This window comes from Zalophus californianus, chromosome 7 (genome assembly GCF_009762305.2).
Source record: "Zalophus californianus isolate mZalCal1 chromosome 7, mZalCal1.pri.v2, whole genome shotgun sequence".
Lineage (NCBI taxonomy): Eukaryota > Metazoa > Chordata > Mammalia > Carnivora > Otariidae > Zalophus > Zalophus californianus.
In genome coordinates, this window is record NC_045601.1 from 44,159,231 (window position 1) to 44,171,844 (window position 12,614).

The 12,614-nt window shown below is 35.5% G+C and overlaps 1 protein-coding gene across 5 annotated transcripts in view; it reads left to right on the top strand.

The window, feature by feature from the left end:
* Positions 1–12,614, top strand: part of CEP85L (centrosomal protein 85 like) — a 226,345-nt gene that overhangs the window by 167,270 nt on the left and 46,461 nt on the right. The gene's annotated exons all lie outside the window — the stretch shown is intronic.

The following is a 12,614-nucleotide window of genomic DNA, read 5'->3' on the forward strand; positions in this document are numbered from 1 at the left end:
CTGAAACTAATGTAATGTGTGTCAACTGTACTTCAGTTAAACAAATACAGTGATTATTTCTATATCTTTACAAAGATAGCATCCCTTCCTTTTGCTTTTATAGCTGATTGATTTCCTGTTTTGTGGCGATAGCATAATTTATTCATCTTGTCCCTACTAGTCAGAATTTGGGTTGTTTCTAGTTTAGGGCTACTATGAATAATACTGTGAAGAATAACCTTTTATAAACATTGTTTTGCTCATATGCAAGTATTTTTGTAAGTTAAATTCTCAAGTGAAATTTACAGGTGTTGTATGACTGGTCATTTTTATTGACATTATCAAATTGCTATTGTGTTATCAAACTGAGATTTTTGCCCTTCTCTTACATAGGGTAGGGTGGGGAGTTCTCCATGATTTTTTAAAAAATTTAAAATTGTGTAAAACACATATAAAATCTACCATCTTAACCATTTTTTTTCAACTTAACCATTTTTAAGTATACATTTCAGTGGTGTCAAATACATTTATAATATTGTGCAACCATCACCACCATCCATTTCCATACCTCTTTATGTCTTATAAAACTAAAACTTTGTACCCATTAAACAGTAACACCCCATTCGCCTTCCCAACCCCTGGCAGCTACTGTTCTACTTTCATTCTCTATGATTTTGATTACTCTAAAATCTCATGTTAAATAAAGCATACAGTATTTGTCTTTTTGTGACTGGCCTGTTTCACTTAGCATAGTTTCCTCAAGGTTCATCCATGCCATAGCGTGTGTCAGAATTTCCTTCCTTTTTAAGGCTGAATAATATTCCATTATGTGTGTATACCACATTTTGTTTTATCCATTCATCTGTTGACAGACACTTTGTTTGCTTCCACATTTTTTTAAAGATTTTATTTATTTATTAGAGAGGGAGAGAGTGCACGAGCAGGGGGGGAAGGGCAGAGGGAGAGGGAAAAGCAGACTCCCCTGTGAGTGGGGAGCCCAATGCAGGGGCCAATCCCAGGACCTGGAGATCGTGACCTGAGCTGAAGGCAGATGCTTAACTGACTGAGCCACCCAGGGGCCCTGTTTGCTTCCACATATTAGCTATAGTGAATAATGCTGCTGTGAACATTTTTTATATTTATTTGAATATAGGTTTATAAATATCCGTTACAGACCCTGCTTTCAATTTTTTTGAGTATATATCCAGAAGTGGAATTGCTGGATCATATAGTAATTCTACTTTTAATTTTTTGAGGAAGCACCATACTGTTTTCCACAGTGGCTGTGCCATTTTGGTGTACAAGGGTTCTAGTTTCTCCACATTGTCACCAACACTTGTTATTTTTTTATTTTTGATAGTAGCCATCCCAATGGATATGAGGTAGTATTTCATTGTAGTTTTGGTTTGCATTTCCTTAATGATTAATGATGTGAGCATCTTTTTATGGCTTATTGGCTATTTGTATATCTTAGGAAAAATATCTTTTCAAGTCTTCGGTCCGTTTTTGAATTGGTTGTTTTTTGTTGTTGAGTTTTAAAAATTCTCTATATATTCTAGATATGAACCCCTTATCAAATATATGATTTGTGAGTATTTTTTCCCATTCTATTGATTGGCTATTTTCTCTTTTCATGCACAAAATTTTTAATTTTTCAAGTCCAGTTTGTTTAACTTTTCTTTTATTGGCCATGCCTTTGGTGTCATATCCAAGAACTCATTGCCAAATTCAATGCCATGAAGCTTTTGCCACATGTTTTCTTCGAGGAGTTTTATAGTTTTGGGTCTTATGTTTAGGTCTTTGATCATTTTTTAGTTAGTTTTTCTATATGTTATTAGGTAAGGCTTCAGCTTCATTCTTTGGCATGTGCATAATCCTGTTTTTCCAGCACTATTTGTTGGAAAGACTTGCACATTGAATGGTCTTGGCACCTTGTTAAAAATCATTTGACCATGTATGCCAGGATTTATTTCTGGGCTCTGGATTCCATTCCATTGGTTTATATATGTCTTTTGTTATCCAGTAAGTACCACACTGTTTTGAAATCCAGACGTATGAGTCCCCCAGCTTTGTTCTTCCTTCTAAGGTTGTTTAAGCTGTTTGTGGTCCCTTGAGATTCTATATGAATTTTAGGGTGGGTTTTTCTCTTTCTTAAAAAAAAAATGTGATTTTGGTAGGGATTGCATTGAACCTGTAGATCACTTTGAATAGTATTAACATCTTAACAATATTAAGAACATGGGATGTGTTTCCATTTATTTATGTCTTCATTTTCTTTCAGCAGTATTTTGTAGTTTTTTGTTATACAAGTCTTTTACCTCCTTGGTTAATTCCTAAGTATTTTATTCTTTTTGGTACTGTTGTAAATAGGATTGTTTTCATAATTTCCTTTTCAGATTGTTCATTGTTAGTGCAAAGAAATGCAATAAACTTTTGTGTGTTGACTTTGTATCCTAGTATTTTATTGAATTTATTCAGTAGCTCTAACAGGCTTTTTGTGCAATTTTTAGGATTTTCTACATACAAGATTATATCACCTGAACAGAGAACATTTCATGTCTTCCTTTCCATTTAGATGTCTTGTATTTCTTTTCCTTGCCTAATTGCTCTGGCTATAGCTTCCAGTATTTTGTTAAATAGAAGTGAAAATGGGAATCCTTGCCTAGTTCCTGATCTTAGAGGAAAAGCTTTCAGTCTTTCACCATTGAGTGTAATGTTTGCTGTGGGTTTTTTCTATATAGCTTTTATTATGTTGAGGTAGTTTCCTTCTGTTCCTAGTTTTTTTGTGTTTTAATCACCAAAGGATGTTGAATTTTGTCATACACTTTTTCAACATCACTTGAGATGATTGTGGTTTTTTTTCCCTTTATTCTGTTAATGTGGTATATTACATTGATCAGTTTTGATATGCTGAACCATACTTGCATTCCAGGAATAAATCCTACTTGGTCATAGATTAGAATCCTTTTAATATAGTGCTGAATTCAGTTTGTTAATATTGTGTTGAGGATTTTTGCATCAAAGATATTGGTCTGTAGTTTTCTTGTAGTGTCTTTGTCTGGCTTTGGTATCAAAATAATGCTGGCTTCACAGAATGACTTAGGAAGTGTAGTTTCTTCTCTTTCAGTGTTTAGAGAAGTTTGAAAGGGATTGGTGTTCTTTTTTTACATGTTTGGTAGAATTCACCAGTGAAGCCATCAGGTCCAGGGATCTAGGGCTTTGTGTGTGTGGGTTGTGGCGGGGGGAGATCTTTGATTACTGATTCAATCTCTTTTAATAGATAGGTCTGCTCAGATTTTCTATTTCTTCATGATTTAGTCTTGAAAGAAGGCTTTATGTTTTTAGGAATTTGTCCATTGCATCTGGTTTATCCAATTTGTTGGCATACAGTTAATTGTTCACAGTACTCATAAGCTTTTTTATGTCTGTAGAATCGATAGTTAATGTCATTATTTTCATTTCTGATTTTAGTAATTAGGGTCTTTCCCCTTATTTCATCTAGGTAAAGGTTTACCAATTTTGTTGATTTTTTCAGAGAACCAAATTTTGGTTTCATTAATTTTCTCTCTTGTTTTTATATTCTCTTTCATTTATCACTGTTTGAATCTTTATTATTTCATTCCTTCTGATAGTTTTGGGTTTAGTTTATTCTCTTCTTCCAGCCCTAGGTTGTAAAGTTAGGTTGTTGATTTGAGATCATTCTTGTTTTCTTCATATGGTTTTAATATGTTTTTCTCCTGAGTGATGGTGAATTTCTTTTTATATTTTTAAGTCCCATTTGTATTTCTTTTTTGTGAAATGTCATTTCATATCGATACTTTACTTGTTTTTTTTCTTTTAGGTATTGGTTTTTTGCTTATTAATTTTATGAGCCCTTTATATATAAAAGAAATTAGCTTTTTTTTTAAAGATTTTATTTATTTATTTAAGAGAGAGAATGAGATAGAGAGCATGAGAGGGGAAAGGGTCAGAGGGAGAAGCAGACTTCCTGCTGAGCAGGGAGCCCGATGTGGGACTCGATCCCGGGACTCCAGGATCATGACCTGAGCCGAAGGCAGTCGCTTAACCAACTGAGCCACCCAGGCGCCCAAGAAATTAGCTTTTTGTCTATAATTTGATTTGAAAATACATTTTCTGAATTTGTCATAATTTCTTTCTATTTTTTTCCTATATCCATTATTTTCCACTATGAAGTCTCTCTACTTCTAATGAGTATTTTATAAATAAGTCCTATCTTCACTAATGAACCCATTTAAGAGAATAATTACTAAACATACACTGTGTTAAGTTATGAAGTCACAATGTTGAAGAATAGTTCCTACCTTCATCGACCTCAGACTACAGAGGGAGAGACCATATAGATAAACATGTTTACCCATTCCTTCAAAATTTGTGTTCACTGTGGGTAAGGCAATGTCTGGGTGCAAGGAATAGAAATGGGAATGAGGTTGGTTTTGCCACTGAGGGTACAATCTAATGGGAACACAGTCTAATGGGCATACTGGTATATAAGGCCCTATAACAAAATTTATATGGCTCAAAGGGTGACTTTCCCCAGTATTATTCTCTCTAAGAATTTTTCTTACAACTTGCTTGTATGTTTTTCTATATAGACTTTATATTTGGCTTGTTTATTTCAAAAACATTAAAAACTATTGGCATTTTTATTGGGATCAAAAGTGAGGACTAATAACTTTATGGCGGGGTATAGTTTGATTTGTGAAAGTTTTTTTGTCTTTATTTCTGGAATTTAAGTGGATTTTTTTCCCCCGTTATATTTTCAAACTTGTTTTTATGTATTAAAGGAATTGGTAAAGTCAGGAAATATTGAAGACCAACTCATCTTCAGACTTAACTTGAGGCAGAAGCATTTAGCAGAGATTCCAGCTTGCTTACCATACTTCTGTTACTAACACATCAGAATATCTCATTACAATGTGATCTCATCTGTTAGCTCTATCACATAATAGTAAGGCTGTATGGTACTGAGATTAATAGTGTACAGTTATTTAGAAGTGCTATTTCTGTACTATGTAAGTAGTATAATTTGCTTTGATAACAGTTTTATAGAACCATGGAGTTTCTCCTTGTAACTTTATTTTTCTGAATAATAGGTTAGCTTGAATTATGCAATTATTATATTACCAAAAGCATGTGTATCTTAATATGTATTTGAAAGCTGAAGAAAATGTTTTTTTGACACAGCATCAGGCCAGTAGAGGGCTCTCCAAGTCAGTCTACAAGGACAAATAGAAATAGCTGGAGGGATGTGGAAAAGGGGGCTGCTGAAGGATTTTCAAATTATGGGGGAAGTTAAAATATTGTTGATAAATTAGACTTCAAAAGATAAGGGCAATTAATAAAAGAGAATACAAGGAAAACCGTAAGTACTAAATGGATATTATAAATATAGGACATGAACTTTTTTTCAGTAGATATAGAGAGCTGAAAAACAGCAAGGGTTTAAAAGAACAACAAATATGATAATAAAGTACTTCTTAAATGAAAAATTTTGGGTGTGTGAATAGTGCTTTTCTTTTTTTATTGAATAAATTTGACATGTAATGTAAATTTAAGGTGTACACAGCATGCTACTTTAACACATTTATATGTTTGCTAATGTAATAATATTTATTGCATTAAATAGTTATAGTGTATATTATTGTTTATATTCATTATACTGTGCATGAAATTTCTGTGGCTTATTTACTACTCCTTACAAGTTTGTACCCTTATATACTATTGCTCTGGTCTCCAACTCCCCACCTCCCATCCTTTGGTAACCACCATTTTGCTCTGCTTTTTACAGGTTTAACTTTTTTAGATTCTAAATATAAGTGATATCCTACAGTATTTCTCTTTCTCTCTCTGACTTATGTTGCTTAATGTAATGTGCTTAAGGTCCAATCATGTCGTCACAAATGGTAGGATATCTTCCTTTTCATGGCTGGATAATATTCCATTGTGTATACATACCATATCATTTTATCCACTCATGGGCATATGGGTTGTCTAGCTATTATGAATAATGCTGTGATAGACATGGCAGGGTCTGTATCTTGTCAAAATCCTGTTTGCGGAGTGCCTGTGGCTCATTTGGTTAAGCGACTGCCTTTGACTCAGGTCATGATCATGGAGTCCCAGGATCAAGTCCTGCATCGGGCTCCCAGCTCAGCGGGTAGTCTGTTTCTCCCTCTGACCGTCCGCCCTCTTGTGCTCTCTCTCTCTCTCTCTCTCTCTCAAATAAATAAATAAATAAATTTTTTAAAAATATCCTGTTTGCATTTCCTTTGGGAATATACCCAGAAATGGGATTGCTGGATTGTATGGTAGATATATTTTATTGGTCCATAGTGGCTGGACCAATTTACATTCCCACCAGTGCTGTTTAAGGGTTCCTTTTTCACCACATCCTTGCCAGCATCTGTTATTTCTTGTCTTCTTGATGATAGTCATATTAACAGGTGTGACAGGGTATAGCTCATTGTGGTTTTGATTTGCATTTTCCTGATGATTAATGATGTGGAAAATCTTCCCATGTGTCTGTTAGCCATTTTGATGTCGTCTTTGGAAAAATACCTATTTAGTTCCTTTGCCCAATTTTTAATTGGACTGTTTATTTTTTGAGTTCTTATATATTTTGGATGTTAATTCTTTTCTGATATATGATTTCCTGAAATATTTTCTTATTCTATAGGTTGTTTTTTCATTTTGTTAATTACTAGATCTGTGCAGAAGCATTTGAGTTTGATGTACTTCCTTTGTTGATTTTTGCTCTTGTTGTTTGTGCTTTTGGTGTCATGTCCAAAAAACAAGTCAATGCTGAGACCAATATTGATGAGTTTTTTTTCCCTTGTGTTTCATTCTTGGAGTATTATGGTATCAGAGCTTCTAAGTCTTCAATCCATTTCAAGTTAATTTTTGTGAGTGGTGTGAGATAGGGGCTGAATTTCATTGTTCTGCATGTGTTTCCACAGTTTACCCAGCACATTTGTTAAAGAGACTATCTTTTCCTCATTGGGTATTCTTGGCTCCCTTGTCAAATATAAGTTGACTGTATATGCCAGGATTTAATTCTGGCCTCTCTGCTCCATTCCATTGGTTGATGTGTCTTTTTTGTGCCATACCATACGTGTTTTTATTACTGTGGCTTTTTAATATAGTTTGAAATCCAGAAGCATGATACCTCTGGCTTTAATTTTTTATCCCTTTGTTTCTCAGGATTGCTTTGGCTCTTCTCAGAGTTGCTTTGGCTATTTGGGGTCTTTTGTGATTCCACACAAATTTTAGAGTTGTTTCTTCAATTTCTTTGGAGAATAATAGCAAAGGAATTTTTACCTTGGATATATGAATAATTAATTTTTTATGCACAACTTTTTTTTTTTAAGATTTTATTTATTTGAGAGAGAAGGAGAGAGACAGAGAGTCCAAGTGGGGAGGAGAGGGAGAAGTGGGCTCCCTGCAGAGCAAGGAGCCCGATGCGGGGCTAGATCCCAGGACCCTGGGATCATGACCTGAGCCGAAGGCAGACACTTTTAATAGGAAATAATGCATTTGGAAAACAACAAATTATTGTGTATGGATGAAGTGCAATATGAGAGGAGAGTAGTGGTAAGAGATGTGGTTAAAGACGTAAGCAGGGGTCAATTATAGCAAAGGCTCGTAAAGTAAAGCACCCATTTGTCCCAAGTTTAGGTACAGTTCCAGTTAATGCCTAGCAGAAGGTACTAGCATAAGGATTAATAGCACCCTCTTTTACTCTCCAAAGTATCCTAGTTTGGTTACCCCAGTGGCATAATGGATTTAAGGTCGGTATTGAGGCAGAAACCAGTCAGGAGGCTATCTCAATAGTCTAAAACTTAAATGAACACCTGAATTTTAAAACAGTGTTGGTCATGACAAGAGGAAGAATATTTATTAAACATCTGTGTGACCCAAGCATGGGCTTGATTTAATGACTTCAATGAGTTAAAGAATGGCCTAGTTTCAGATGGACAAAATTGATTGGTTTATATTGTCAAAGACTAGGATAGAGATGACTACATGAGGAATAAGTTTAGAGGAGAAAAATAATGAGTTAAGCTTATATATTGTAAATTTGGGACAGAGGTGAAGAATGAGGCTGATATTCAGAGGTAGGTCTAAGGAGGAGATTAGAGATTTAGGACTTGTCAGTCCACCTGGGTGGTTGTTGAAGCTTGGGCATGATCATGGGTTCCAGGGAGTGAAGAAAATGGGACCCAGAAGTAAAGACGGGTACTGGCTGTATTTTAGAAGGCAGTAAAAGAGCATAACCGGCAAAGGGGATAGCAGGGGTAGGTGGGGGCAGTATTGTCATAGAAATGAAGGGAAGACAGGCTTCACAGATTGAGTGGTTGTGGGACACTCAGAGCCTGGAAAAGCAATTTAAAGGCTTAAAGCAGTTCTGGCTTTAGACCTTTCTCTTTCTGTCTGCTTAATTTCATCTACAAGTTCTACAGCATGTCTTGCTATGAAACACTTTTCTGTTGTACAGATTTGCCCAAACACAAGTGGTAGATAGAATGTTGTCAGTAGGGCGCCTGGGTGGCTCAGTTGGTTAAGCGACTGCCTTCGGCTCAGGTCATGATCCTGGAGTCCCGGGATCGAGTCCCACATCAGGCTCCCTGCTCAGTAGGGAGTCTGCTTCTCCCTCTGACCCTCTCCCCTCTCATGCTCTCTCTCTCTATCTCATTCTCTCTCTCAAATAAATAAATAAAATCTTTAAAAAAAAAAAAAAAAAAAAAAAAAAGAATGTTGTCAGTATAGTTTTCAAGTCTCACTGGTTTGGATGTGGTTTTTGTTTTGTCTTTCCAGGCAACGGGAGTTAGAATAGTGGGAGTTAAATTAGAATCTTTGGCAGGCTGCAGAAAAGGCCTAGGCTCACCTACTGCACTGGCAGCAGAAGCCTCTTCAAGCTTCATTTTTCAGAAAATTCTAAGAGTACTGTATTGCCTTGAGAAATGGACTCCCTCTTTTAGTGGTTTGGGTTCACGGCAGGTTGTGTTGCCTCCTACCCACCTGAATGGTAGTCCCTGTATTGCAGAGTTCTACCTATATCATCTCAACACCCACCAGACCTGCTCTAATTAAAGTGACACCAGCATTTTGACAGTTTCTGTGCATGTGGTTGTTTAATATTAACTGTGACTGCCTGCCCAACATGTTGAGCTCTTCTCAGTTACTGTTTTGATTAGTAATCTGGTTTAAGTTGCATAGGCTTTGAGTGGACTATTCTTGTTTTTACTTTTCCTTTAAGCCCTACTATTTTCAGTGCTTGATTTTTGAATGGTTTTCCAGAAATGTGTATATTTCTTAGTCCTAGAAACACCTGTATTAACTTACTTGTAAAATTAATTTTATATTTTAGAGCAGTTTTAGGTTCACAGCAGATTTGGGCAGAATGTACAGAGAGTTCTCATACATCCTACGCTGCCACACACCTACAGCCTTCTTCACTGTTGACATCCTGTATCACAGGGTATTTTTGTTACTATTGAACCTATATTGACACATCATTATCACCCAAAGGCCATAGTTCAGATTGAGGTTCACACTTGGTGTTACAATTCTACGAGTTTGGACAAATGTATAATGACCTATATCCATCATTGTAGTATCATACAGAATAGTTTCACTACTCTAAAAATCTGTGGTCTGCCTGTTCATTCCCTCCTCTCTCGTAGCCCCTGGCAACCAGTCTTTTTATTGTCTCCATAGTTTTGCCTCTTCCAGAGTGTGATATAGTTGGAATCATACAGTATGTAGCTTTACATGATGGTTTCTTTCACTTCATAATATCCATTTAAATTTCTTCTATGTCTTTTTTTTTTTTTTGTAAGATTTCATTTGAGAGAGAAAGTGAGAGACAGAGCATGAACAGAGGGGGAGGGGAGAGGGAGAAGGAGAAGCAGACTCCCTTGCTGAGCAGGGAGCTCGATGCAGGGCTCAATCCCAGGTCCCTGGGATCATGACCTGAGCCATAGGCAGATGCTTAACCAACTGAGCCACCCAGGCGCCCCTCCTCTATGTCTTTTCACATATTGATAGCTTACGTCTTTTTAGTGCTGAATAATATTCCATTATCTAGATGTACCACAGTTTACCTTTTCACCTACTGAAGGAAATTTTAGTTATTTTCAAGTTTTGGCAAATATGAATAAAGCTGCTAAACTTCCATGTGAAGCTTTTTGTGTAGCATGCTTTCTGTTCATTTGGGTAAATACCAAGGAACACAATTGCTAGATCATATGGTAAGAGAATTTTTAGTTTTTAACTCACTGCCAAACTATCTTTCAAAGTGCCTATATTACTTACATTCCCACCAGCAATGAATGGAAGTTTCTGTTGTTCCATATCCTCACCAGCATTTGGTGTTGTCAGTGTTTTGGATTTTGGCCATTCTGATAGGTGTGTGGAGGTAGGTAGCTAGGTGTTTTAATTTGCAATTCCCTAAAGACATTTGATGTTGGACATCTTTTCATATACTTATTTGCCATCTATCTGTATATTTTCTTCAGTGAGGTGTCTTTTCAGGTCTTTCTCCCATTTTTAATTGTGTTGTTTATTTTTTATTTTTGGGTTTTAGGAGTTCTTTGTATAGTTTGGATACGAATCCTTTATCAGATGTGTCTTCTGCAAATATTTTCTGCCAATATGTGACCTATTTTCTCATTTTCTTGATAATGTCTCTGCAGAGCAGAAATTTCTAATGAAATCCAGCTTATTTGTTTCTTTTATGGATCATACCTTTGCTAGTGTATCTAAAAGTCATTGCCATATTCATAGTCTTCTAGGTTTTTTCCTATGTTCTAGGGGTTTTATAGTTTTGTATTTTGCATTTAGGTCTATAGTCCATTTTTAGTTAACTTTTGTGAAGAGTGTAAAACCTGTGTCTAGATTCATTTTCTTGCATGTAGAATGTCCCATTGTTCCAGCATCATTTGTTGAAAAGACTTCCTTTGTTCCATTGTACTGCCTTTGTTCCTTTATCAAAAAGATCAGTTGACTTGTATTTATGTTGATCTATTCCTGGACTTTCTATTCTGTTCCATTGACCTGTTTGTGTGGTGTTTCCTCAGTGTCACACACTCTAGGTTACTGTAGGTTTATTTTAAGTTTTGAAGTCAGGTAATGTCAGTCCTCCATCTTTGTTCTTCTCCTTCAGTATTACATTGGCTATCCTGGGTTTTTTGTTTTTCCATAGAAACTTTAGAATCAGTTTGTTGCTACCCACCAAATAACTTGCTGGGATTTTGCTTGAGATTGCACTGAATCTATAGATTAAGCTAGGAAGAACCTAACATCTTGACAGCATTGAGTATATCTATGAACATGGAATATCTCTCATTTATTTGGTTCTTCTTTGCTGTCTTTGATCAGAGTTTTATTACTTATATACATCTTGTATGTATTTTATTATATTCTTATTTCATTTTTTGGAGTGCTCATGTAAATGGCAGTGTGTTTTTAATTTCAAATTTCACTTGTTTATTGCTGGTATACAGGGAAAGAACTTTCATATATTAACCTTGTCTCTTATAGCCTTGCTATAATTGCTTATTAGTTTCAGGAGTTGTTTTTGTTTTTGTTTTGTTTGGTCTGTTTTCAGTGATTTTCTATATAGGGGATCATGTCATCTGTGAACAAAAACTCTTTTTTCCCAACTGGCATACATTTTATTTCCTTCTCTTGTCTTACTGCATTCTCTAGGACTTCCAATACAGTGTGGAAAATCAGTGGTGGGAGGAACATCCTTGCCTTGTTCCTGATATTAGCAGGAACCTTTCGAGTTTTTTACCATTAATTCTTCTGTTAGCTGTAGGTTTTTTGTAGATGTTCTTTATCAAGTTTAGTAAGTTTGCCTCTATTTCAAGTTTGCTCAGAGTTTTTATCATGAATAAACTGTTGAATTTTGTCAAATTCCTTTTATGCATTTACTGATGTGATCATATGGTTTTTCCTTGGTAGCCTGTTGATGTGATGGATTATATTAATTGATTTTTGAATGTCGAACACCAGCCTGACTTGCTGGGATAAATTTTAATTGGTAATGGTGAATAATTCTTTTTATACATTCTTAGACTCAAATTGCTCTTTTTTTCAGGATCTACTTATGTAAAATATTTAGTCTGTGGTTTCCTTTTTTTTTCTTAATTAAAAGAAATTTAGTAATCTCTACACCCAATGTGGGGTTTGAACTTACAACCCCGAGGTCAAGAGTCACATTCTCTTCCAAAGGAGCCAGCCAGGTACCCCTGTAATTTTCTTTTCTTGTAATGTCTTTGTCTCATTTGGTATTAGGGTAAGTGTAGCCTCGTTGAATGAGTTAGGAAGTATTCCCTCTGCTTCTGTGTCTGGAAGAGATTGTAGAAAGTCAGTATAATTTCCTCCTTAAATGTTTGGTAGAATTCACGAGTAAACCCATCTAAGCCTGGTGCGTTCCATTTTGGAAGGCTGTTAATTATTAATTCAATTTCTTTAATAAATATAGGCCTATTCAGATTATTTCTTCTTGCATGGGTTTTAGCAGATTGTGTTTTTCAAGAAATTAGTCCATTTCATCTAGGTCATCAAATGTGTGGGCATAAAGTTGTTCATAATATTCCTTTATTATA